Genomic DNA, 26,824 nt, shown 5'->3' with positions numbered 1-26,824 from the left:
TTGAATATAGAAAATGAAGATTAGTCTTGATGGAGGAAAGAGATTTCACCTTTGCCTCCCATGTTTCTGGCTTGAGAAACTGGGTGAACAGTGGTGTCATTAACTGAAACATGGAGACTGCAAGAGAAGCAAGTACGAGGGAAGAAATCAAGAGTTCAGATGTGGACATGTTAAGTTTGATGTCTCCATTAGATAGCCAAGTAGGTCAAAAAGGCAGTTGGATAAATGAGACTGGATTTCAGAGAAGGACGTTTGGGCAGGAATTAAATAAATCTGAGTTGTCAACACATGGGGAATAGATAAGATAGGAGAGACACCCTCTTATCTGTTTCCCTTGGAGTTTTGCACTAGACCTAAGGTCTCTCATGCAGTGTTGAGCAAAGACGATGGGGATGGGATCCCAAGATACATTTCCTATATTAGGGCTCTTGGGTTCCTGCAGGGCCAGGACTGTGCACAAGGAGTGATTTAACTGCGGCAAGGGAAATTCCTCTTCTCCACTGGGACCAGCCTTTCCCAGGATTCTTTGCTTTGCCCTGGAAACACCACTCTTTATGTAAGTCCTCTCAGAAAGTGACAAACCATGGAAAAATTCTCTTGAATTTGGATGCAGGAAAGGCAGAGATGGCACATCTTTCTCTGCGGTTTGGAGGCAATCCCCAAGGATGTGCCATAGGCAAAGGAGCTGGAAAACAGATACAGGTGGCCAGGCTGAGTCATCACAACTCTTCACTCCTGAGCAACCCACAGGCAGCTTCATGGGACTAGGGGGAGCAGGCCATGAGACAGGGGGAACACTTGGAAATGTCTGATGTTTAAGGCATCAAGGGAAGAACTGGAAAAGGAGGAGAAAGGGTCATTTCCAGGGGACAGGAGAACACAGTGTGCTTCTCTGGCTTCCAGGAGGAATGTTTCCTGCCTAGGGCTCTGGATTCTCCCAATGGCTGAGCAGCCTGAAATGAGCCAGACTGCTCAGAGATAAGTCTGTGACTTATCCCCTGGGACCCCCCAGTGGAGGTTCCTGGTGCCACCATTCTTGACTGTAGAGGACATATTTAGGGAAGCATGGTATTTTCTGGTTAGCTCCTTGTCTCTGCTCGCCACATGCAGAGATTCCTGAGCTACTTCTTGAGGGATGAAATGCCTTAACTCCTCCCTGCTGTTTCTGCTCCAAGTTCCCTTGATTTATTTCTCTGTTTCTGTCTGCTTGTTCTTTCTTATATCTTTAGTTCCTGACTCTCCCCCACATAATGGAATGAAATAGTGAGTCGGGGGTGATCGTTTTGGCAATAGCTGTAGAATTTTGCTGGTGTGACATAGAAAGTTAGTGAGGAAGCAGCAGAGAAGCTTCCAAATGCACTGACCCCAGAAGGAACTTCTTAAAACCACAGGCCATGGACTCAGTATCAAGGAGGCGGGTGGTGACCAGCAATTTGCTGGGTGAGGAGAAGGAGTCCCATGGACTCATTTGCTAGAAGACAAGTTTCAAGCTGGTATGTTGATATGATAGTTGGTAAGATGATAAAGAATACAGATTAAAGAAACAATGTTGAAAGCACAACCACAAAACTTGCGGAGACAGTAGTCAAAGCACAGCCCCCTGGCGGCCTTCTCTCTTCACTGCCTTTCTCCCACCCCTAAGCTTCTCCTTAATGTTAAAACAGGGCCCATTTCTGGGGATGAGATGGTGTGATTGGGATGCAAGCCAATGACTGTTTGAAAATTCAATCACAGAGGACTTTCTGGGGATGGGTTATGGCCCACAGTGGCAGGCATAGCAGTTCTGGACAGGAAATCACCCTCCACCTTTTTTCTCCACTTCTTATGAGTTTTACAGAGTTATTACACCTCCTCTGCACAAAAACTCCAGTGGGTTTCTGTATTTTTTCAGAGTAAACTCCAAATTTCTATTCATGAATTTAAGACCATGATGACTTGGCTTCCCATTCTTTCTCCTCCTCCAATCTCCATTGCTCCCTCTATCCCAACCACACTGGCCTCCTTGCTGTGCCTGAGTGCCATATCTTAGGGTGCCTGCCTTTGCCATTCCCTCTGCTTGGAATGCTCTTTATCACAGAGCAGTCTGGCTCCCTCCATTGCTTTCTTCAGGCCTCTGTTCAAGTGCTGTCTATTCAAGGAGAATTTCCCCAAGCATCCTATATAAAGGAGACACCTCTCTCATTCACCTTTCCACTATACAGCCCCCTCACCCTGCTTTATTTTTCTTCATAGCTCTCTATCACCATATAAATACATCTATGGGTTTGTTTTTTGTCTATGTCCTCCTATATGAATGCAACTGTTTATTCATTGCAGTGTTCCCGATTCCTAGAACAGTGCCTGGCACACATAGGGTTCAAAATAAATATTTGTTGAGTGAGCAAATGAATGAAGACATTTGACGAGAATAGAGATTTGGTAATTCCTTAGTGCTGATACATGATCTGCAGAGTGAATGTTTCTCACATCTACCAAAATTTTCTTTAAATCATTTTCTGGTAATCTTGTCCATTAGCGCAGAGGACCTCCTGGGTGCTGGCCATGAGCCAGCCTGTTCCTGGAAGGACTGCGAGGAGCAAGGACGCTGATGCTTAAGCAGAGTCATTCTCAAGCTGGTGCCCTGGCTGCCTGCATCTAGGCCATCCCACGTCTAGGGCTTTCACAACCACCTCATAATTATTTGATATTCCCCAGAATAAAGCCCAGGCTACACCCCTCTCTGGGTGAAATGGAGAAAAGGGGACTCACCCTGCCGGCGGCAATACCCACAGTGGGGGACAGTCTGAGAACTGCAGTATTTTAGAACTGGGAGGGGCGGCCAAGGTGCCCTTATGCTCTTTCTCTCCTCACTGCTGGCTCCTGCAGCAAGTCACACCAATGGGCACAGGGACCCCATCAGGTGGGGCAAAGAAGGGGGGTGCATTTAGGTCTGTGCAAGCTCCTCTTTCTACTCCTGGTCTGTGCCTCATGCCAAACCCACATCCCTGGGGCCCTGAGTCATTGCCTCCCTCTTTTCCCCCCTTCCTTAATTAATTAATTGTGAGCCTCAAGGGTAAAAGTCCCTGTTCTCATGGAGCTTACATTCTAGTGGGGAGTCAGTTAACAAACACGCACAAATAAATTTAAAGTGTTCAGGCTATGGTAAGTACTATAAAGAAAATGAAACAGAGAATGGGTTTGGTAGTGGGTGGTCTGGGCAGTGTCATCTGACCTGAGCACGAGTGACGAGGAGACAGTCACGCAAAGAGCCAGGAAGGAGCATTTCCAGGCAGAGGGATTACCAGTGTCAAGGCCCTGAGCGGGAGCACGCTTTGCTTATTTGAGGGCCAGAAAGAAGATCATGTGACAGGAGCATTGTGAAATAGGGAGGCAGTGGTATAAGAAGACATCGGAGAGAAAAATAGGGGCCAGATCACGGAGCGTTTGCAGGTCAAGGTAAGGATCCTGGATTTGGATCTAATTTCATGGAAGCTGCTGGAAAATCTTTAAGTGGTAGAACCATATAATGTCATTTACATTTTACAAAAATTACTCTGTTGTATAGAGAAGAGAACATACAGGGCAAGAGTGGAAGCAGGATGCCTTGCGAAGGGCTTTTGCAGTTATCCAGGCCAAAGATGATTGTGATTTGAATAAAAGATAAATTTGGTATATTTTTGGAGGTCAGAAATTGCAGGACTCGTTGACAGGCTAGAAATGACAGAAGATGAGGGAAAGAGAAGAGCCGAGGGTTATTCCTTGGTTTTTGTCTAAGCAATTGGTTAATTTGTGGTTTAACTGAGATGGGGAGACTGAAGAAACAGCTAGTGGAGATTGAGAGGTAGAAAATCAAATCTGTGATATCTGTCTGATATGCAAGGCTGATGCCAGGCAGACCAAGGCCCTGGTCTAGTGCCCCAGTTACCAGCCCCAAAGGGACAGATTTGAAACTGACAGAGCAAGCGCTTCCCAGTGGTGCTTAGAATACCCATGCTTTCCTTGAGCCAGCAAGCTCATCACTACATGATAGCACCTTGAGCTAAACCTGCTGGAAGTTTTACCTTGTGTCTTGAGCTCCTGGCTACTCCCTCGAGGCAGCTCCTGCCCCCTGTTGAATTCAGCTCAGTTCCACACATGCTTATGGACACCAACTTTGTGTTAGATCCCATGCAAGGAATTGGTAGCACAAAGACCTAAAAGGCACATCTAGATCAGCTTCCACAGTTAATACCTTTTCTCTAGAGCAGGATTTTTTTTTTCTTTTTTAAACATGGGTTCATGGATGGGGTGCAAGTGGGAGGGTCCCTGAATTTGTGTATAAACATTTGTATTTATGTACCCTACAAGCAGTTTTTCTGGGGAGGGGATCTATGACATCAGAAACTAAAAAGATGGGTGACCGAAAATCATCCCTACGGCTGTTCTATGGGCACAGGATCTAATGCTCACTCCTTCTCCATCCAGCCTTGGGTCATCACCAGGATCCAGCCTTCCTCAACCTTGCAGCTGATCCAGATGTTATAGATGTGACAAAATGCAGGGGAGGCCAGAACAGCCACGAAACAGGAAGGGGGTGTGAGGGGCAAGTGCGGAATGAGTCTGAAGGGAGTTGGGGACTTTGAATGTCATCCGAGGAGTTTGGGTTTTCCCCGCACATGACAGAGAGTCAGAGAAACATTTTAAGCAGGGGGTGGCATGGTCAGATTTGTGTGTCAGAACGGTACCTCTGCTAGCTGGGTGGAGCGTGGCCGGGAGATGCGGTCGCTGTGGAGGAGTCCAGAGCGGAGGGAGTGGAGCCCCTCATGGTGACCGTGAATGGCGTCTCTGTATACGCTCTCCCTCTGGTAGGGCAGCCCTCCCTCCTCCACCTCCTTGGAGTCCCAGCTGCAGGCTCCCCTCCTTCCCTGACCTCACAAGCAGACTTCCTCTGCTGTGCTTGACAGCGGTCTGAACTTGCCTCATCACTGCACTTTTCAGCGGACTGTGGGATGAACTCAGCCATCCTCACCAGCCATGAGACTGTGACTTCTTGAGAAATAACATTGTCTTGCTCATCGGTGGGTTCCTTTGGGCCTGGCACAGCTCCAGGCTACAGCCCCTGGTGGGTGTTGAATAACTGTCCTGGAATGGGGGGCTCTCCTGCCGGTGGGTTTCCTGAGCCCTCTCCAGGCCTGGGGCATCTGGGACCCTGCCCAAGAAGGTAAAGCGAGGAAGCGGTGGTGGGAAGCTGGTGTCTCCTCTTCCCAGCCATTGTCTTTCCCTTTTTCTCTTTCCTGCCTTCCCAAGCCCTCATCTCAGCTGAAAAGTCCTTTCCGGGCCTCTCATTCTCTCTTCTAGGAGAAGATCATAGAAAGATCCCTTTCGGGGGTGCAAGGGCCCAAGCCGCCCCCTAAGATCCCTTTGGGCCCGCGGCCCACGCCGGGGGGCACCTCACACCAGCCACAGAGAAGCTCGCACCAGGCTCCCGGCCTGGTCCAGCCTCCCGGCCGGGTCCAGCCTCCCAGCCGCGGACCTCGCAGGGGGCGGGCGGAGCTTCCCGAGGTGGGGAGGCGGCAGCCCGGGGGTCTGCGACCGGAGGGACAGCAGAGGGCGCCTCGGGACCTGCAGCGGGAGCTCCCAGACCAGCCCACCTTCCTGCCTCCACCGCAGTGAACCCGGGACCGACTTTGGAGACCTCAGTACGGCAGATGGGGACAACTGGCCTTAGGGAAAGAAGCTGCCTATGGTCCCAGAGCCAGTTCTCTGGATTTAGAGTAGCTGTTCCATCTAGTGCCCACCACAATCTTAGTTTTCACATCTATGAAATAGGAACAATAATTGTTCAGAAAATGTTCTGAAAAGCATGAAGAGCTGTACGGCTTTTCCACCTGTCACTGATAGACGTGGTGCAGCCCCTAGGACTAAATGTTCTGATTTCCAGACTATTTGCGTTCATCAAACATGTTTGACAGAGCTTGGGGTAAACTCTTCTACTTGGGGTGGGCAGACACTCTGAGGACAGCAAGCACTCAGCCATCCACTGCAGATGCGACTGATGTGACTCCCACCTGGACTTATTTATTATGTGGGTGAGGGCGCAGTAGAGAGGAGACGGCAGACAGGAAAAAGGAGTGAGAATCACTCCCCCTAGTCCTCAGCAAGGGCCCATCATTATTCAACAAGTATTTATTGAGCACCTATTAGTATTAACCTCTGAGCTTCTGTTCCAGGCACTGATCAGTGGTAAGCCTCTGGTTTCATGGAAATCCTGGACCATTTTTCACTTTTGATGTTTTGGCTTGTCCTGCCTTAAACTAGTTTCAGGGTCCCCGAAGCCCAGGGCCTGAAGATTGCATCTCCTCTGCCCTGAGTCCCAGTCCCTGCCCTCTGTTAATTACAGCCTGCAGGGAGCTCCGTGCCCTTGGCTGAAACGCCAGGCTCAGCAGGATCACTGCCAAGGTCTCTGCGTCCCGGGAGGCGCGCCTCTCCCTTTGCCTCCGCCCACAGCTTCCTCCGCAGTCCTGGACCCCTGCCGCTGAGCTCTGGGCTGTGTTTAGGGATGAGTGATCCGCAGGGTCTGGCTGGCCTCACCCAGAGCAAAGCATGGGAGAGCCTCGGCTGCTCCCCAGCCCCTGCTCTACCTCCTGCTCAGGGAATTGTCTCACCCGAATTCCCCGCTTCAGCCGTAGACACCAGGTCATGGCTTTCTGAAATTTCCCAGTTGCTGGTTCTGTCTGAGTGTGCCCAGCCTCTAATCCCCTGGCCTTTGCGTCTGCTTGGAACTTAGGAACCTGGTCTGGAGCTTCAGAGAAGTGGAACCATGACTGATAACACTCAGGGTTCCCAGATAGCTCTGCTGAGATGGACATAGCTTCGCTTATGCTGGGGTCCCAGGATGGGCACAAGGGGCCTGCAGGTTGGTTGAGCTTCTGCTGCTAGTTTGCTGTGTGATCTGGGGCAAATTAATTTCCCTCTCTGAGGTCAGGTTACTTGTTTGTTCGTCCGTCCACCCATCCATCCACCCACCGAAGAAGCCTTTTGACTACTCCCCAGCTCCTATGGGATAAAGTTTCAGTCCCTCAGCTTAGCATTTAAAGACCTTCACAGTCTGAGCCATCTAGGAGGGAGCTGGATGAGGGAGTTGTGCTTCTGGAACTGCTCTTTTTCTGCCCTCTGACTTCCCGGTCCTTTCCACACCACACCTGCGCTTCAGCTTGTCTCCTGTGCTAGGCAGGCTGGCAAGGGCCCACTCGGGGGCTTTAGAACAGAGGAGCTCTCTTTCTCTGGGAATTCTGGCTGCTTGGTGCTAGAGGACCCAAGAGTTTTAGAAAAGGTTCTCATGCTCCCTGAGTTCAGTCCTAGACTCAGGAGTGGGACGGGGGAGTGCAGGTTATAGTGAGAACTGGCCTGGCGTGGTTTGCTGGGGTAGGCCTCTGAGTAGACATTCCAGGGAAGAAAAGGAAGGATGGGTGAACAAAGCGTTCCACAGCAACTGAGACCAGGAGTGTCCTGGAAGTGGCTGTGGGCAGGTTGGTTTGACTGAGGACTGGGGACTTGAGGCTGTGGCTGCCTTGTCCAGCCTTTAGGGGAAAGTGCAGCCTGGACATGGTGGGCCCATGTGCTGTTCCATCACTACGGCCACAGTGAGAGCTGAGGGACTGAGATGCGACCCAAGAGAGGTCTCTTAGACTGAATTCCTAGTCTTGAGCAGGAGCTTTGGAGAAAAGACTTGTTCTTTTCCTGCTGAACTTGTATCTGCGAAGATGAAGGCTTGGAGTTGCTGGTAGCCATTTTTACCCCCCTGAGATGTAAAGTCAGAGATTGAAGCCAACAGGAAGGGATCTGAGAGGAGGCAGAGCTAGACTGGGAGATGTCACCGTTTGAGTCCTGCATCAGGCCTTGCCTAAAGCTACCCACCCTGGGACTTCCTAGTTTCATGGACCCTAAGCCAGTTACAGGTTTTGTTTTTTTTTAATCACTTCTTCTGACAAGAGTCCTACTTGATATAGATCCCATGTTAAAATCCATCTCCAGAAAGACCAATGTAATACCAGGAGATGATTCCTCAAGAACTCAGTCCCACGCAACTCGGTGGAGCTCATCTGATGACTGCTGCTTTGTGCAGGGTCTCATGGGGGGGTCCCTGATCTAGAGATTGACAGCTTGGGGGTGCTGCTCTGTGGCTCCAGGTGAAGCATGTACTGAGCCTGTCCACCTGGACACCGACGTGCCTGCCTTGCTGTGTCACGTGTAGCTGTGAGAGGCTGGCTGACTACTGGGCCGATTACTTTGCAGCCCAAGGTAAGTCCACTCACATCGGCCAGGGAAAAGGGATTAGTTAGACGCCAAGCCTGGGGCTTAATCTCAGCATGCACACTTGGAGAGGGGTGCTTTTTAACTCCCCTACATAGAAATAAAGGTTCCTGCTTAGAATCCCTGTGCTCCATCAGTCTTTCATCATAGCAGTCTAAGAAGCCACTCCGTGGATATGACTTAACTTTCTGATTGCCCTTCCCCAAATGGGCTTCTAGGTTTCTTCCTGGAAAAGTGAGGATTAGACAGAGACCTCAGGGCCTCTGACCTACCAAGGTCCCCAAAGGTGGCAGAGCAGGCCACAGATGGGATAGAACTACTCTACCAGAGCATCCCATATAGAACTTTTAGTTTGCTGGGTTTGTACTCAGAGCAGAACTTAAATTACCTCCATGCTAAATGGTGTATTCTCATCTAAAATGAGAACTCAGTTGTCTTCAGTTAATTTTTTGCTGCCTGCACAAGTGATCCTCATGTTTTTTATGTTCCCACTTTTCATACAACGTTCACTTCAGTAACAATACACTGATACCTCAAAACTGGTGCTTCCTCTGTCAGCTGATGGATGACAATTTTCCATTCTCTCTTGGTGGCTACTTGCTGCCTGCTGCTACTAAGGGACATGAGGCTGGCCTCTACCTAGCCTGTTGTGGGGGTGCAGGAAGTGGGATTATGGCCTGTTTTCCTTCTGTGTGCCTAGGGATCCCCGAAATCCTCAAATGGCCGGGTCCTGGAGCTCGCTTGTCGATGAAGAGTTGCTGAACAGGGTGGGTGTTTGCCTCTCAGGCCCAGATTCCCCTCTCTCCTCTGCTCCTTGCATCTGAGGGGGTGGGCGAGGAGGTTCAGTGGCTGGCAGCGGGGCCACGTGGTCTCACTGGTGGAGACCTTGCCCACGCGAGCGTAGTGAAGGTGAGGGTGGGGGATGGGGGTGGGCTCATGGAAGAGGAGCCACAGGCTTCACCCCCCGAGCCTCCATGGGCCCACAGAAGTACACCTGTGAAAGCTTTCTCCTGCTCTGAGGAACAGGGATGATATTTTTGCAAATATAAAACTGATATATTTAATTTTCCCCTCAGTCCCTTTGAGACTCAGCTACAAAGAATATCACTAGAGGGCAGGAGAGACTTCTTTAGCAAGACAACAGGTTTTCTAGCCCAGGGCACTGCTTCTCCCACATTCTGGGGCACCGCTTCTCAATCTTTCCCAAGTCACAGCATGCTTAGAAAATGCATATGGCACACAAAATTGAAGGGGGAGTTGGGGACATCTATATGTGGCTTAGTAAAAAAATGTCACACTTTGTTATAAAATTATAACAAAATACAAAGTAAAGGAAAAAATGAAGTTTTGAACTGGTATAAAATTCTAAAAATATTTTCAAACATTTTACTGGTAAAGAGAGCTTCCTTCTGTGAACATATCTTTTTTTTTTTTTATTTTTTTTTTTTATTTTTTTTTTATTTTTTTTTTATTTTTTTTTTTATTAATTTTTGAACATATCTTTTTATATCTAATTTTTGCTTGAAATGGCAACACGAAATTTCTGATCAAGATTTTTAAAGATTTCTTCATATTCTTGATAATTATCATTGGCAAGAAATTTTGTCTACACAAATCGGTGACAGAAATTTTTATAATGTCTTTATAACCATTCACAAATTCATGACAGTAGAAAGTATATTTAAAATATATTACAGTCTTTTCTTTCCTTTTATTATAGATGCGATGTTGAAATTCCTTGCAATAAGACATTGGGTTTAGCAATCAAGCTTTTTTGATTCAAGTGTTTCAAAATAATGATGAAGCTCTAATTTGCAGAATGCACAAGAATTTTTAGAGCCGTCACTCTGCAGCCAGCTTGGATGTGACGAAAAAAGCTCAGCTGCTGCAAAAAATAGAAACAGTCTATCCATACATATAATTTTCTTTGTCCTGGTTTATTCCAAAAGTTTCTGATTTGTGCCTTTTGACCTGACATGATTATTTATAGCATCTCCTTTCACTAAAAAAAAAAAAAAAAGAGTGTACCAGTTTGGTTTTGATACACACTACATACCACAAAGATGAACCTCAAAAACATTTTTCTGTGTGAAAGAAGCCAGACACACAAAGTACATGCTGTATGATTCTATTTATTTAAAATTCTAGAACAGGCAAAACTTATTTGTAGTGATGGAAAGCAGATGAGTAGTGGCTTGGTGGGGATGGGGGGATAGGATGGCTGCAAAGGGTACATAGAAACTTTGGGGGGTAATGGCAAGGTTTTTAAAATCTGGATTGTGGTAGTGGTTATACCGGTGGATCACCTGTGTATACATTTGTCAACACTCTTAATACTCTATATTTAAAATGGGTGGATTTTATTGTGTGTAAATTATTCCTCAACAACGTTGAGTTAAGAAGATGAAAAGAAAGCGTGCCAGTTTCCACAGTAGATAATATGGTCACTCTCCACCCTGAGTGTGAAGCTGGAGCTCAGTGCTGCCGTCTGAGGACGCGTCCTCCAGGAGCTCCCTCCTGGGCTGGCTCAAGCCCCTCACCCTCCTTGGCCTGTGTTCTGTGCGCCCTGGGCTCCCTTGCGCTCCAGGAACACTCCCCTGGTAGCTCCTCGGCTCCTTGTCTGGTCACAATGGGGAGCAGCATTTGTTTCCCAGGCGGTGGCTTGGGGGAGGAGCGCTGCTTCTTGGTGGTCACCAGTCCTTGCTGCTGAGGGAGCCTGCTCTTGGCCACCCTACAAGGGGCTGTAGGATGCTCTCCACGGATGTGACCTGCCCAAGCATCCTAGCTGACCCCTCCCGCGAAGGAATGTTGTGTCCCATTGGGGGCACTCCCACTGGGCAGCTCTGGCCCAGGGCCGGCACCCCTGCCTGTCCCTAAGGCTTATCCATGAGGCTGGAGTCAGAAAGGGGGAGGCTCTTTTTGGAAATAAGGAAAGGTTCATGTCTGGGTCCCGGGGGATTGTGGGAGGATGAAGGAGGTTGAGAAGGAGGAGAGGGGGAAGTAGGGCAGTCACACAGAGCAGGGGTCAGCAAACTTCCTTTCTATAAAGGGCTAGATAGAAAATACTTTAGGCTTGTGGGTCAGAGCATTGCTGTGTAACCGCTTAACTGCTGTTGTAGCACAAAAGCAGTCACAGATAATACATAAATGAACGAATGTGGCTTGCTTCCAATAAAACTTGATTTATGGACACTGAAATTTGAATTCATGTAATTTTTACATGTTACAAAATATCATTCTCCTTTTGAATTTTTTCAGCCATTTAAAAATGTGAAAACTCTTCTTAGCCCAGAGGCTTAAGAAAATATGGTAGGCTGGACATCTGTGGAGCCCTGTTCTAGAGAGGCGAGCTAGAGAGGTGAGTTCCTGGCGGTGGAGGGCTGGAAAGGGATGGCCCTTGCATTTCTGGCTTGCAGCACAGCTAAGCAAGCCGTGACCTTTAGCTTTTCTGGGCTGTTCTTGGTTCCTGTATGTTTTGGATGGAAGCCAGAATTTCTCTCACCTTTCTGGTGACAACTCCCCATCCATGATAGACAAATATATGTTTTACTTTTTGTTACTTGAATTTGATTTCCAAATATTTTTTCATTAATCATTAGGCATGGCATAAATACAATATTAAAAGGAGGCCATAGATGGAGCAAGGATTATGGGTAATCAAATTCTTCATATTTGAGGTCTAAACAAAACTATGTGTGGGGTGACTACCTGAATTAAGCCTGGAATTAGGGCCCCCCCCCCCCCCGGTATATCATTCTAGGTGCTAATACGGCAGTGGACTGAGGGTCCGTTGCAGTCACCTCCCCGTTCCCTTGGTCCTCAGACAGGCAGGCCAGGTGAGCAGCCTGAGCTGTGCATGTAGGATGCTCACACCTGCATTTCACAGATACCCACAGCCAGCTCTGCTCTGAGCTTCTGTCTTCTCCCTCCTGGACTCTGCTTTAAGCTGTCATTCCGCACTGCTGTCTACTCCCACCCCCAACCCTTACCCCCCTCCTGTCACAAGCACACAGAATTTTTTGGTCTTGCTCTTGCGGTTTCTGCTAAAATCGGGAATTAGTATCTCAGTGTGGTGCTGCTGACAGCTGCTGACCTTCCAACCTTGGACACTTGGAGGAGTCTGTGAGCCCCGTGTTGAGAACAGCAAGGGCAAGTGGCAGTCTGGCTCGGGAAGGGCCGAGCTGGATAACAGCCCTGGTTCCTTTTGCTTGCTCCTCTACCCCGGCCAGGCGGCCCTGCTATCTTAAAATGTCCTGCTGGGAGCCAGCCTTCAGATACCTGCTGCCGGATGGTGTGGCCAGAGGAGGGCTGACCACCCTGATTTCTCCTCTGCTCCCTTCCCCCACTACCCCTGCCGTGCTCCAGGCCCCAGGCGTCTTGTCTGTGTAGGAAACAGATTGTAATTCTGGGCTCTCAGGCCTGCCTTCCATCAGGTGCTGGACCGTGCTCTATATGCTTCACGGCTGCCCTCCCAGGGCCCAGGACAGGGCCAGGCTCAGGGGGGGCCTGGACAATGCTTGTTCACCAGTGGGATCTGCCCCAGGCTTGGCTGGAAACTGGGAGCTGCAGCCAGCCCCTGTTGCCATGTCCTCAAGGGCCGTAGGCTGCTCGGGATGCTGCACCCCAGAACACTCTGTCACGTTTACCAACGGAGCCCTAAAGGGAGGGCTGGGGACAAGGAGGGCGTCTTGTGATACACAGGGCAGGGAGAGATGGAGACGAGGACAGGGACAAAGTCAGTGTTACAGAAAGGGGCTTTGGAGGGCATGGGTAGGAAACAGAGCAGGGGAGGAGAGAGAGATGACCCAGCGCTGGCCCCAGGTTTCTGCTGGTGCCTTCACAGCTTGGCTCTGCGTGGGCCTCCCCGCTTTCGTGGGAGGCTGGAGAGAACCAGCTGCCCTCTCCCGTGGGCCGGGAGAGCTCCTTCAGCCTCCCTGGGGGCTAAGTAAGGAGCCGTGGAGACCAAGCTCTCACATGCGCTGGGTTCTTACAGAGAGGCTCTTAACACTCAGGCCTCCTCTACCGCAGCCTCCAAAAAATAAATATTGTGGAAAAGGGCAATTTTGGGTGGCAGGCTGTTGATCTCTCTGAGGCCCAGGGTTTTGTGGATTGAGCGACGCACCTGCGAGGCCTTGGAAAATTGATGGGCTGGATTGATCCCAACAGCTTGGCCTTCTGTCGCTCTTGTCTTGATCTTTAACATATTTCTTCCTTCCTTCACAACGAGAATTTACAGGGACTTTCTAGTACCAGGCTCTGTGTCCAGAACTAACAGGAAACTGAAAGCTTAGAGTGTGTGTGTGTGTGGGATGGGCAAGAAAGCAGACTTGTCAGGTGAACGGTGCTTTAATAGAGAATGTACAAAATGATGGGGGGACGTAGCTCAGAGGAGGGATTAGCCTCCTCTGCCTGGGGGTGGGGCTTTCAAGGACAAGAGCAAATGATGCGTTAGCAAATGGGGGAAGGGGGCAGGAGGATGGTAATTCCAAGCAGAGGGAACAATTTTCAAAGGCATGGAGATGAGAGAGATACCGATGCTTGGGAGGACAACCCAAGATGAACCCCCTTGCCACACACACACACACACACACACACTTGTATTTAAGAACTCCCCAAGGAAAGTGGATGTGGCAGAAGCAATTGAGCGCCTGCTTCCCACATGGGAGGTCCCAGGTTCGGTTCCCAGCACCTCCTAAAAAAAGCAAAAACAACAACAAGCAAAACAAATGAAAAAATCAACTCAGGGGAACTGATATGACCCAGCGGTTGAGCACTGGCTTCCCACATAGGAGGTCCCGGGTACAATCTGCCATACTTAAAAAAAAAAAAGAACTCCCCAGGGGCCTACCATGTGTGGTAAGGACAGAATTGGGGAGTCGGAAAGGGTTAAATGCTATCAGCTTCCACTAAAGCTGCCAGAAGAGGAGACCACAGGCTGTCATGCCCTTAACCTGGATTCTTCTCTTCCAGCCTAACAGGAACCCTTGCAGTTCCATTCCCCTTCCTCTACCTCCCTCATACTCAACTACAGCCTCCAGAGAAAGCCCTGGAATACTGGGGAGAGGCTCAAAACCAGGCACCTGGCTGTGGAAGTGGTGGTGATGGCCTCCATCAGGGTTAGAGCGTGGACTTCCAGTGGGTGCAGACCAGCCCGAAGGAACGTGCAGGCTGGTTCCTCCTTAAAGTCCCTGTCCGATCTGGCCTCACAGTTTCTAACACAGCAGAACGTCCTCTGAATATTCTTTTTCCAGTACAGGTTTTGGAGGAGCTTAATGGCATCAAGATTTGACTTCCATTCCAATAATGAATGGTTGGTTTGGTTGAAGGGAGACTTGGGCTTGTAGAATTCTGACACGTCTGAAAGAATGTTAAGAGCTGAAAGTTTTCCTAGAGTTCTTGTCCTGGACTCTTCAAATTGGGACATGCACTGCTATGCTGAGGATAATCAAAGTTAGGATAAACACGGGCCGTCTTCCTGGAGCATCAATTTGACATGAGTATTGGTTGGGAATATCTCTTCTTGCTATGTTTACATTAAAACCAATATACATGTGGGAATGGAATTTGAAATTTGTATTACATAAAAGTTTAAGTAAATAGGGAGGCCTGACAGAAATCTTGAGTTTCATAGGCTTATTTCAGGCTGTACTCCCAAGCCCTGGGGATTTGCCCCGAGGTCTAGACAGGGGGTCAGTGACTTGCCAAAGAATAAGGCGTGGGGTTGGATTTGGACACACACCACCTGACTGCATTCCGGCATGTTGAGCTGTGAATCTAAAGTGACATGTTTTAGTATTTTGGCTTCAGGAGTGCCATGGAAACAATCAAATCCCACCTGACAAAGTTGTCTTTGGGCAGAACATTATGTTTCAAATCAGTCATGTAAATTGGGGGAATGTGGGGCATATCAGTGTGTGTGCGTGTGTGGCCACTGTGATGGCCCAACAATTTATCGATTTTTCTTGTCCTCTCGTGCTTTTGTGCCAGTCTTTTTGTTCTTTAGGGCTCATTCCTTTTTATTTTTTTAAAAAAATTTTGTTACTCTTGCTTCATATGTTTAAACAAGCATGTTTAACTGGAAGTCTCAGTTGCAGGTCAAAACATTCTATCCTGGCTTTTGTTCTCGTCAAGGTCACACATTATTTCCATGTTGCCAGATCTAATGGTCACTCCACTGTCCTCGTACTACCCGGTCTTCCGCAGCATTCCACATACTTGGTCACTCCCTTCTTGAAAAATGTGCTTCATTTGAGCTGCACGATAACACATTCTTCTGATTTGTCGGCCTCACTCTTTTGCTAATGCCTCCTCTTCTAGAATGCCTGTGGTTCTTTCTCTGGCCCTCTTCCCTTGGTTAATCTCATCTACTCCTGGGGCTTTAAATACCATCTTTATGCCAATGACTCCCAAGTATTTTTCTCCAGCCCTGGTATCTCCCCTAAATTTCAGCTGCTTACTGATCATCCCCCAGTAGGAAGCCTAACGGGCATCTTTAACTTAACTTGAGTAAACTGGAACCCTTGGTTCTTCCTCCTGAACCTGTTCCTCCTCAGGGCTCTCCATGTAAGTAAATGACACATGCATAGACCCAGTCATTCAAGGCCAAAACCCAAGAGCATGCTGGATGCCTCCCTTTCGTTCGCCCCTCCATTTACTACATCGGCCAGTCCTGTCTGCAGCGCCTCGGTGATGTCCTTAACGTGTCTGCTTCTCTTCATTTCCACTGCTGACCCTCCCTGTCAAGGCCACCATTGAGTCTTGCCTGGGCCACTGCAATTACCTCCGATTGGTTTCTCTGCTCCCACCACTCCCCACACACCCTTGATCTACCTTCTGCACAGTAGCTGAAATGATTCCATTAAAAATGTCTATGAGGTTGTGCCACTCTGTTGCTTAAATTTCTCTGGGATTTTCGGTTCTTAAAATAACCCCCCAAAGCCGTACCGAGTCCTCTGCTCCTCTGCAAACACATCTTTTTTTTTTTTTTTTTTTTTTTTTTAAATTTTTTTATTTTTTATTGACTTTGTAATAATATTACATTAAAAATATATATGTGAGGTCCCATTCAACCCCACCCCCCCACCCCCCCTCTCCCCCCCCCCCAACAACACTCGTTCCCATCATCATGACACATCCATTGGATTTGGTAAGTACATCTTTGGGCACCTCTGCACCTCATATACATTGGTTCACATCATGTCCCATACTCTCCTCTATTCCATCATGTAGGCCCTGTGAGGATTTACAATGTCCGGTGATTACCTCTGAAGCACCATCCAGGGCAGCTCCATGTCCCGAAGATGCCTCCACCTCTCATCTCTTCCTGCCTTTCCCCATACCCTTTGTCCATTATGTCCACTTTTCCCAATCCAATGCCACCTCTTCTATGTGGACACTGGATTGTGCAAACACATCTTGTACCACCCTTCCCTTCATTTGTAGGCTTCAGGCACACTGGCCTTTCTGTTGCCCTCTGTCCTACCCCAGGACCTTTACCCGTGCTGTTCCTTCTGCCCAGATTGTTCTTTGCAGCAACAGCTCCTCATCACGCATATGTAAACTCGTATTTACTTCACAGAGAGCTTCCTAATCTATTATATGGAGATTAGGCACCCCTTCTCCCGAATTATTCTCTAAAACATCACTTTGCTTTGTGTTTTTAAAAATCCATAGCAGATATCATTATGCAAAATTATCTTGTTTACTCTCATATCATCTAAGTCCTCCCCTTAAAAAATGAACTCTGTGAAGATGGAACCTTATCTATCTTATTCACTTCTGTATATCCATTTGCCATAGTGCTTGGAATATAGCAGATGCTCAGTAAATATCTGTGAAATGCATGGTTGAGTGACCAGTTAAGCTAAAAGGAGAGCAGAGGCATGTGCTACCTAGAGAAGAGGATGTGGGCAGAACAGGCACCTCCATGCGTGTCTCCTGAACTTTTGCTTCCTTTTCCATACTCTGGGCCAGAGTATTACATGAAGTCTGGCAAATTTTTAAAGGGCCAGTCAGTGAGCAGAACTAAAGGGTAAGGGTGAGGAGAGGGGCCAGGAGGTGGGGAGAGCGTGGCACAGCTCAGTCAAAGTGCAAAGGTTCTTCTCAGTTCCTCTGCCCCAAGTACCACAGTCTTTCTTCTGTGACATTCTGTAACTTTCCAGGCACCTTTCCTTCACAGCTTTGCTGATTTTCAGCCCTTGCAGGTGTGCCAGTGAAGGTGGGATTCTGAATGGCTGGGAGGGCACTGAGCCTGTCCGAGGGAGAGCATGTGGTGCTGACTCCCAGCTCCCCTTCGTGTAGAGGGTCCATAGGAATGACACACAGGATGTTTCTTTCAGGCTCTCTTTAAAGAGAAAGGTTGAAAGAAGTCCATTTTGCCTCCAAGTTAAAGTTAAAAAAAAAATCTGTGGTCTGGAGTTCAGAGCAGATGTTAAGACGCACATTCTCCCCAGGAGTTTGGGCTGGAGTCTGGGAAATGATTATTTACCACAGTTTCCTTTCCTTTGTCCTTCTCTGTGGTTATTCAAGCTTTTGGGTTTGGGGAAAAAACAAAAACAAAAATAGCAACAAACATGCTTCCAACAAAGGGGGGCGAGAGAAAACTTTAGCCTTTTGAAAAGAGCAAGCAGGGCAGCAGAGCGCCTGAGCGCATTTCCTTTATGAATGACTTGAGGCTCTCGGGGGGACCACAGCACGCCTACAGAATTTTTACAGGATGAAGGAAGGATAGGGTGGGCTGAGCTTTGGAAACCTCAGCCTCCCCGGCACTGCCCTGGCACACAGCCCAGGGCAGGTTCCACAGAGTGGTGGAAAGAGTGCGCAGCATCTGCCCCGTGCACAGCACAGCACAGCACCGCACAGTACTGCACAGCCGGCGGCACCCTGGTGGGGCCCTGGGTGTGGGGGCTTCAGCAGAGGCCCCTCACTTCCCTCCCCACGTGCCTGCAGTCCAGGGGCTGTGATTGCCACTCCTTTAGCTCCTCGGGGAAGAAAACTGCTCAGTCATCTTGCAGAGACTTGGCATTGCCGAGGAACACATTCTTACTGACTGAAAGCACAGTTGGCTGGCAGCTTCCCATCTCATGCTCTCAGGGATCTGAGTACTTGTTTCTTGGGCCCCTTCGTGTGTGACCCAATTCTTAGTCCAGGTCTTGCTTCTTAATTGTGCTTATGTAATGTGTGGCACACCCACATAGCAATGAGCCTTGTTGAGACCTCGTTCTCTAACATACAGGCTTGTTCAGCAGCCTCTACGGGACTGGGTAGAGCAGGTACCTGGTCTGCTTTAACTGGGCACCAGGATCTGAGCAATGGCTGTCTGTCTGTTCGAAGCTGGCCTAGGTTTCTAGAATAACAAGTGTCTCATTACCATATCCAGGGAGGGGCTTTCTCTTGGAAATCTGCATCTTTAATGATAGCACAAAGGTTTTCTAAAATGACTGAGCTGACAGTAGGGCATGAGGACAATGCAAATTGACTTAAGCAAATCTATATACACAACTAATGGCCAAAGAGGACACTCAGTTATGGACACTAATCCGTCTTCTCTAGGGAACTGTGACAACTATTGCCAGATGTGGCCAAGGAGATCATCCCATCCTGATTCTGTTGGTCTCCTCTTTTTTTATTGTCTTAGCCTCATTTTCTTTCTTAATCTTCTTGTATCTGATGCAGTCTGCATGCCACATTGTCTGCACTGAAATGATCTGCTTTCGTAAAATGGGGTTTTAATATGAATAGTGGAGTCTTCTTAGTCTCTCCATCAGCAGCTGCTGAAAGTTCACAGTAGAGGAGACAATCTTCTTTAGCTTTGTTTTTGAGGAGTTTCTCTCCATCTGATACAGCTGGCTCTGCATGGGCTCCTCAACACACCAGCGGCTTCCTTTGGAGCATACAGCCAGCACAGCATTAAACGGGCCCCTAATAGCCTCTGGTTCCCAGCTGCAGTCCCCAGCCTGACTTCTGGTTTGCTCTGGGTCCCTCTGGCTTCTGATCGTCATTTTTTCATGTTTGGTCTCACTTTACCTTTTGCACCTGACACTTTTTTACACTTTGCTGACGCCATTCTGCTTATGACCACCAGGATAAAACTCTCTTTCCAGTCTTGCCCCCAAAGCTCCTCTTTGGCCTTGATGCCTCTAGGTGGTTCCTGCCAGTTTGAAGAGCAGGCTTAGATACTTCTGTGTGTCTCTGCCAGTTTCCAGCTGAGCCCAAGGCCAGCCTCTCCTGACCGTGCCTTGCCCTGGGCTATGCCATGACAGTGGGGGTTGGACCAGGTGGAGGCTGACCAGCAAAGGCTCCTGACTGCGAGAAGTCACTGACTCCCCACCCTTCTGGTCTACCATTGTGCATCCCCCATCTGTAGCCACTTGGTATTTTGATATTTAACTGTTTCATGATCAAAATCATGGACCGCACACATTCTTTCTGAGAACCTACTTTTAGTGATTTTTTCAGTGACTTATGGTTAATAGAGCACTTTAGTGCATTCACACATATCATCCCATTTCCATACTTCCTTCTCCCACTTTCTTTTGCAAACAGTTCTCAGGGCTGATTTAGCCAGTAGCCATAAGTTCCATGATACATTTAGGGGCTCATGACAATGGTTTAATTTCTTTAAAATAAAATGAGTATAATAACAGTGAATCCATCTAGGTTCTATTTGTCTTTATATCAAAGTATTAATAAAATATAATTTTATTTATTTCTTTTTATGGAGGAAGAGCTACATGAAAACAAAATGTATCTGGCTTATGAAAGTCATAATGTAGCTCAGGACAAGTGTTCTATATTTGGCAACAACACCAACTTGCTATGTAAATTTGGATGTCTCTATATTAGGTTTTTCCACCAAAAAACAGGAAAAAAAATTCCTGCCCCCATTCATTTCTCAAGACTTTTATTAAGACAAAGGAAATAACTTTGAAAGCATTTACATTTCTTAGTAGAAAGACATATAGTAGGTAAAACTATTTCAGTTGCAAGTAACAGGTATCCATCTAAAAACAGGCTAGACAAAAAGGAACTACGTTGGCTCTTATAACTGAAAAGTCCAGGTGTTAGCTTCAGGCACAGTTGGATCAAGGAGTCCAAACAATTTTGTTAGGAATATGTTTATCTCTTTTCTTTCATCTCTTGGGTGTGTTTCCCTCTATGCTGAATTTTTCTAGCACAGTTCTTCCACATGTTAAAAAATGATTTCCAGAGGCTCCAGGCTTTTAGAGTCCTTAAGTCTGTGAGCCCAGAATGAGAGAGACACTTTCCAGTGTCGTAGACAGGATAATGGCCTCCCAAAAATGTTCACATTCTAATTCCCAGAGTCCGGAAATACATCACTGTCACGGCAAAAGGGACTTTGCAGTTGTGATTAAGTCAAGGATCTTGAGATGTGGAGATTATCATGGATATACAGATGGGCCCAAGGTAATCACAAAGTCCTTTTAAGAGGGAAGTGGACTTGGCCCAATGGATAGGGCCTCCGCCTACCACATAGGAGGTCCACGGTTCAAACCCCAGGCCTCCTTGACCCGTGTAGAGCTGGCCCATGCGCAATGCTGATGCGTGAAAGGAGTACCCTGCCACGCAGGGGTGTCCCCCGTGTAGGGGAGCCCCAGGAGCAAGAAGTGCGCCCCGTAAGGAGAGCCACCCAGTGCAAAAGAAAGTGCAGTCTGCCCAAGAATGGCGCCGCACACACAGAAAGCTGACACAAGATGATGCAACAAAAAGAAACACAGATTCCCAGTGCCGCTGATAAGGATAGAAGTGGTCACAGAAGAACACACAGCTAATGGACACAGAGAGCAGACAACTAGGGAGGGGAGGTTGGCGGGAAGGGGAGAGAAATACATTTTAAAAAAACCTTTTTTTTTTTAGAAAAAGAGGGAAGCAGGAGGATCAAAGTCAGAAGAAAATAGGTGACTATGGAGGCAGAGGTTGCAGTGATATGCTTTGAAGATGCATGAGGAGCACAGCCAAGGGATGCAGGCGACCTCTAGAGGCTAGAAAAGGCAAGGAAGCACATTCTTCTCCAGAGCCTCGGAAGGAACCAGCCCCACAGAAACTTTGGTTTTAGCCCCATTTTGGATTTTTGACCTAGGGAATTCCAAGACAATAAATTTGGGTTGTTTTAAACCACTAAATTTGTGGTAATTTGTTACATCAGAAAAGAGGAAACTAATATACCAGTTCCCCAAAAGCCTCTAATAGGTACTTGCTCTGGTGTTTTCTCTCCAGAAGATGGGAAACTTCTGGACTTTCAGTCCAGGAGACAGGAAAGCTAGCTCATTTGCCTCACCCACAAACCGTGGCTTGATTGACACTCCCCATCACGCTCGCATGGAAAGGGGAGAAGGTAGTTTTTACATGACAAGCATAAGCAGACCAAACAGTGTGTTGACTCCAAGGCTCCAGCCACCTGAGGCATTGTGAATCTTATCTCTGTTGCAGGATGTCAGAGCCGATTGAGATCTACCCAGAACTTCTACTTAACTTGCCCGACCCAACTCTTCCGGGCGAGCTGTAGAGAACCAGATGGATTCATTTAATTTTTTTTAATTAGAGAAATTGTATGTTTACATAGAAATATTCAGAAAATACAGAGATCCTATATACCCTCCGCACACACCCAGTTTTCCCTATCATTAACACTTTGCATTAGTGTGACACCTTTGTTACAACTGATGTAACAGTATTATTATTATAATATTAACTGTGGTCCATATTTACATTAGAGTTTATTGTTTGTATTGTATAGTCCTATGATTAAAAAATTTTTTTTCTAGTAACATATATACAACCTAAAATTTCCCCTGTAACCACATTCAAATATATAATTCCATGGAGATAAATACATTCACAATGTTGTCCTACCATCCCCACTGTCCATTACCAAAACTTTTCTATCACCCCAAATGGAAACTCTGTACCCATTAAGTATTAACTCCCCACTCCTTGCTCCCACCCCAGGCCCTGGTAACCTGCTTTCTAGTTTCTGACCTTATGAATTTGCTTATTCTAATTATTTCATCTCAGTGAAAAATACAATATTTCTCCTTTTGTGTCTAGATTATTTCTCTCAACATGATGTCTTCAAGGTTCATCCATGTTGTCACATGAATCAGAATTTCATTCCTTTTTAAGGCTGGAATAATTTTCCATTTTATGTATATACCATGTTTTGTTTATCCATTCATCTGTTGATGGACACTTGGGTTGCTTCCATCTTTTGACAATGGTGAATAATGCCACTATGAACATTAGTGTGCAAAGTTCTTTTTGAGTTCCTGTTTTCACTTCTTTTGGTTATATACCTAAAAGTAGGATTGCTGGGTCATACAGTAATTCTATTCTCAACTTTCTGAAGAATTGTTGAACTGCTGTTCGTAGTGGCTGTACCATTTAACGTTCTCACCAACAATATGTGAGTGTTCCAATAACGCTACATCCTCTCTCACACTTGTTATTAAATACTAACAATTCTAGTGGGTGTGGAGTGGTATCTCATTGTGATTTTGATTTGCAATTCCCTGATGGCTGGTGACTTTGAGCATTTTTTCATATGTTTATTAGCATTTTTGCATCTTATTTGGGGAAATGTCTTTTATTTATTTGTTTGTTTGTTTATTTATTTCTCTCCCCCCCCTTCATCTCGGTTTTCTGTTCTCTGTGTCTATTTGCTGTGTCTTCTTCTTTTTGTCTGCTTCTGTTGTTGACAGTGGCATGGGAATCTGTGTTTCTTTTTGTTGTGTCATCTTGTGTCAGCTCTCCGTGTGGGCAGTGCCATTCTTAGGCAGGCTGCACTTTCTTTGGCACTGGGTGGCTCTCCTTACAGGGCGCACTCCTTGCGCGTGGGGCTCCCCTACGCAGGAGACACCCCTGCATGGCACGGCACTCCTTGCGCGCATCAGCACTGCTCATGGGCCAGCTCTACATGGGTCAAGGAGGCCTGGGGTTTGAACCGCGGACCTCCCATGTGGTAGACGGACACCCTAACCACTGGGCCAAGTCTGCTTCCTGGAAATGTCTTTTTAAGTCTTTTCCCATTTTTAATTGGATCATGTGTCTTTTATTTTTTATTTTTTAAAAATAGAATAAACTTTATTTTTAAAGAGGTTTTCAATTACATAAAAGTTACTCTGAAACTATAAGGGATTCCCATATACCCCATGCCTTCCTGCTCCCACATCTTCCCCAGTTAATAGCATCTTACAATTGTGTGATACATTTGTTACAATTGAGGAATAAATATTGAAGCATTGCTACTAAGCAGGTCTATAATTTTCTTTCCCTTTTTGAGTTACAGAAGTTCTTTATGTAGTATAGATGTTAAACCCTTACCTGATATACAGTTTACAATTATTTTCTCCCATTCTTTATACTGTCTTTTTTACTTTCTTATAAAGTTCTTAAAGTACAAACTTTTTTTTTCATGAAAAGTCCCATTTATCTTTTTCTTTTGTTGCTTGTGCTTTTGGTGTAATCTCTAAGAAACCACCACATAACAGAGTCCTGAAGGTGTTTCCCTACATTTTCCTTCAGCAGTTTTATAGTTTGTGTTCTTATATTTAGGTCTTTGATCCATTTGAGTTAATTTTTGTGTATGGAATGAGGTAGAGGATCTTGTGGACCACATCCTAATACCTCCGGCCTCACTGCAGATAACAGGCTCCCACCATTCTCTCAGATATGGGCAAGAAGGCATAAAAGAGAGACCCTCAAGGTGACCAAGTACAAAGAGTTAGCTATTGTAGCAGACAACTGAGAATTTCAGAGGCAAGGAAGAGATCTGAAAAAGTTAAGCAATGATTAATAGAGATCACCAATCACGCTGACAAGACTTGCAGAGTTAGCAGAACCAGCTGGCGTGATCGATGCAGGTCTGCCTCCGGGAGTAGAAGGAAAGGGTCGAGTTATACCAGGTATGTGAACTCTCCCTGGTTCACCTCTGGATCTGTTTATATCTGCAAGGGTCCAAGCGGACCCCATGCATACCCACCGTCTTTGCTTTAATGACGCTGAGAGCTCATCTAATACTCTGCCTCTGATGGGACCATGTTCCCCTGACCCTGAGCTTCTTGCCCTGCAGGACTAGGCTCAGAGGAAACAGCCAGCATAGCACAGAAATGAAAAGCCACATTGTAGTAATGCCAAGAGTCCACCTGTGCTTCTCTCAACTGACCAGAGTTCCATTAGTGTCTTTCTATGTTAAAAATTCTGGGAAATTAAACAAAATTATTTTGTATATGGCTACCCAGTTCTCCTAGCACCATTTATTTAAAAGACTATTCTTTCCCTACTGAGTGGACTTGGCAACTTTGTCAAAGATCAATTGGTCAAAGGTAATTCCCAGTTCAATTCCATTGGTCTATACTTCTGTCCTTGTGTCAGTATCATGCTGTTTTGATTACTGTAGCTTTGTAATATTTTAAATCAGAAAGTGTGAGTTCTCCAAACATGTTCTTTCTTTTCAGGATGGTTTTGGCTATTTGGGAACTGCTTTCCCTTTCACATAAATTTTAATGATTGGCTTTTCCATTTCTGCAAACAAATCTGTTGGAATTTTAATTGTTATTGCATTGACTCTGTATATAGCAGTTGGGTAGAATTGACATCATTTTTTTTTGTCTTTATTTTTTTAATGTTACATTAAAAAAATATGAGGTCCCCATATAGCCCCCACCCCCTCACCCCACTCCTCCCACATCAACAACCTCTTTCATCATTGTGGCACATTCATTGCATTTGGTGAATACATTTTGGAGCACCACTGCACCACATGGATTGTGGTTTACATTGTAGTTTACACTCTCCCCCAGTCCATCCAGTGGGCCATGGCAGGACATACAATGTCCAGCATCTCTCCCTGCAGTACCACTCAGGACATCTCCAAGTCCTGAAAATGCCCCCACTTCGTATCTCTTCTTCCCTCTCCCTACCCTCAGCAGCTACCATGGCCACTTTCTCCACATCAACCCTACATTTTCTTCCATTACTAATCACAATAGTTCCAGAATAGAATATCAGTAAGTCCACTCTAATCCATACTCTATTCCTCCATCCTGTGGACCCTGGGATGGTTATGTCCACTCCACCTCTAATAGCAAGAGGAGGCTTAGTACACATGGATGATGGATGCAATTCTTCTGCTTGCAGTTGTAGGCACTCTTAGCTCCCTGGTGTGGTGGTTGATCTTCTTCACCTCCCTTTTAGCTGACCTGGGCAAGTCCAATAAACCAGAGAGTAGGAGTTGCAGGTCTGTTGAGGCTCAGGGCCTGGCTATCACACGGACAGTCCAGAGATTCAGGTCCCCTGAGCACACACCAAACCCCAGTAAAAGTAACAGGAGAGGCTTGTGAACAAAGATCACATCTGAATTCAACTCCATCACATTCAGGAACATAAACTCCGCAGTAAGGCCAACTGACATGGCACTGAACTCCATCTGTCATGACCATAGAACCTGTGTTTCAGCAAGATTGGTGTTAGTTCTTTCCGGAATCTTTTGTAGAATTCACCTGTGAAGCCATCTGGGCCACGGCTCTTCTTAGTTGGGAGGTTTTTAAAGACTGATTCTATCTCTTTACTTGTGATGCATTTGTTGAGATCGTCAATTTCTTCTTTTTAGGCTGCTTATGTGTTTCTAGGAATTTGTCCGTTTCCTCTAAATTGTCCTTCTTGTTGGAATATAGTTTTTCAAAGTACTCTCTTATGATAGTTTTTATTTCTGTGGGGTCAGTGGTGATATCTCCTTTCTCATTTCTTATTTTGTGTATTTGCATCTTCTCTCTTTTTTTCTTTGTTAGTCTAGCTAAGTATTTGTCAATTTTATTGGTCTTCTCAAAGAACCAGCTCTTGGTTTTGTTTATTTTTTCAAGTGTTTTCTTATTTTCTATTTCATTTAGTTCTGCTCTTATCTTTGTTATTTCTTTCTTCTTCTTCCTTTGGGGTTACTTTGGTGTATTTTTTTACTAATTCCTCCAAGTGTTCAATTAGTTCTTCAGTTTTAGCTCTTCTATTTTGATGTACGAATTTATTCCCTCTCAGTACTTCTTTTGCTGCGTCCCATAAATTTTGATATGTTGTGTTATCATTTTCATGTTTCAAGGTAGTTATTGATTTCTTTTGAGATTTCCTCCTTGATCCACTGTTTTTCTAAGAGTGTGTTGTTTAATTTCCATATTGTGGTGCAAAATCTGGGCCTCTGACCCTTGCAGATTTCCAGCTTCACTCCACTGTGGTCAGAGAAATTATTTTGTATGATTTTGATATTTCTGAATTCATTGAGATTTCTTTGTGGCCTAGCATATGGTCTGTCTTGGAGAATGATCCATGTGCACTTGAGAAAATTGTATATCCTGCTGTATTTGGGTATAATATTCTGTATATGTCTATTAGGTACAACTCTTCTAATACACTGTTCAAAGTTTTTGTTTCTTTATTGACTCTCTTTTGAGATGTTCTGTCCAAAGTTGATAGTGGTGTATTGAAGTCCCCCACTATAATTGTAGAGGCATCTATTCTTTCACTTAGTTTTTCCAGTGTTTGCCTCACA

General features: G+C 46.2%; 1 protein-coding gene and 1 non-coding gene across 4 annotated transcripts in view; both read left to right on the top strand.

Annotated features, from left to right (window-relative positions):
* AMPD3 (adenosine monophosphate deaminase 3) overlaps positions 1-26,824 on the top strand; it is a 176,976-nt gene that overhangs the window by 51,985 nt on the left and 98,167 nt on the right. Inside the window, exon 1 of one of the 3 annotated variants that reach the window (XM_058305755.2) lies at positions 11,554-11,629. The exons of the other annotated variants lie outside the window; for them this stretch is intronic. The gene's annotated coding sequence lies outside the window, so the exon portion shown is untranslated. Of the gene's footprint in view, positions 1-11,553; positions 11,630-26,824 lie in introns of those variants that run through there. 3 annotated transcript variants of the gene reach the window in all.
* On the top strand, positions 8,175-11,619 carry LOC101411102 (uncharacterized). Its single transcript, XR_011649802.1, has 3 exons — positions 8,175-8,259; positions 8,972-9,038; positions 11,530-11,619. It is a non-coding gene; the product is annotated as an uncharacterized protein (transcript).

This window comes from Dasypus novemcinctus, chromosome 10, assembly GCF_030445035.2.
Source record: "Dasypus novemcinctus isolate mDasNov1 chromosome 10, mDasNov1.1.hap2, whole genome shotgun sequence".
In the NCBI taxonomy this organism is placed as follows: Eukaryota; Metazoa; Chordata; class Mammalia; order Cingulata; family Dasypodidae; genus Dasypus; species Dasypus novemcinctus.
This window is presented reverse-complemented; position numbering and strand designations above follow the sequence as displayed.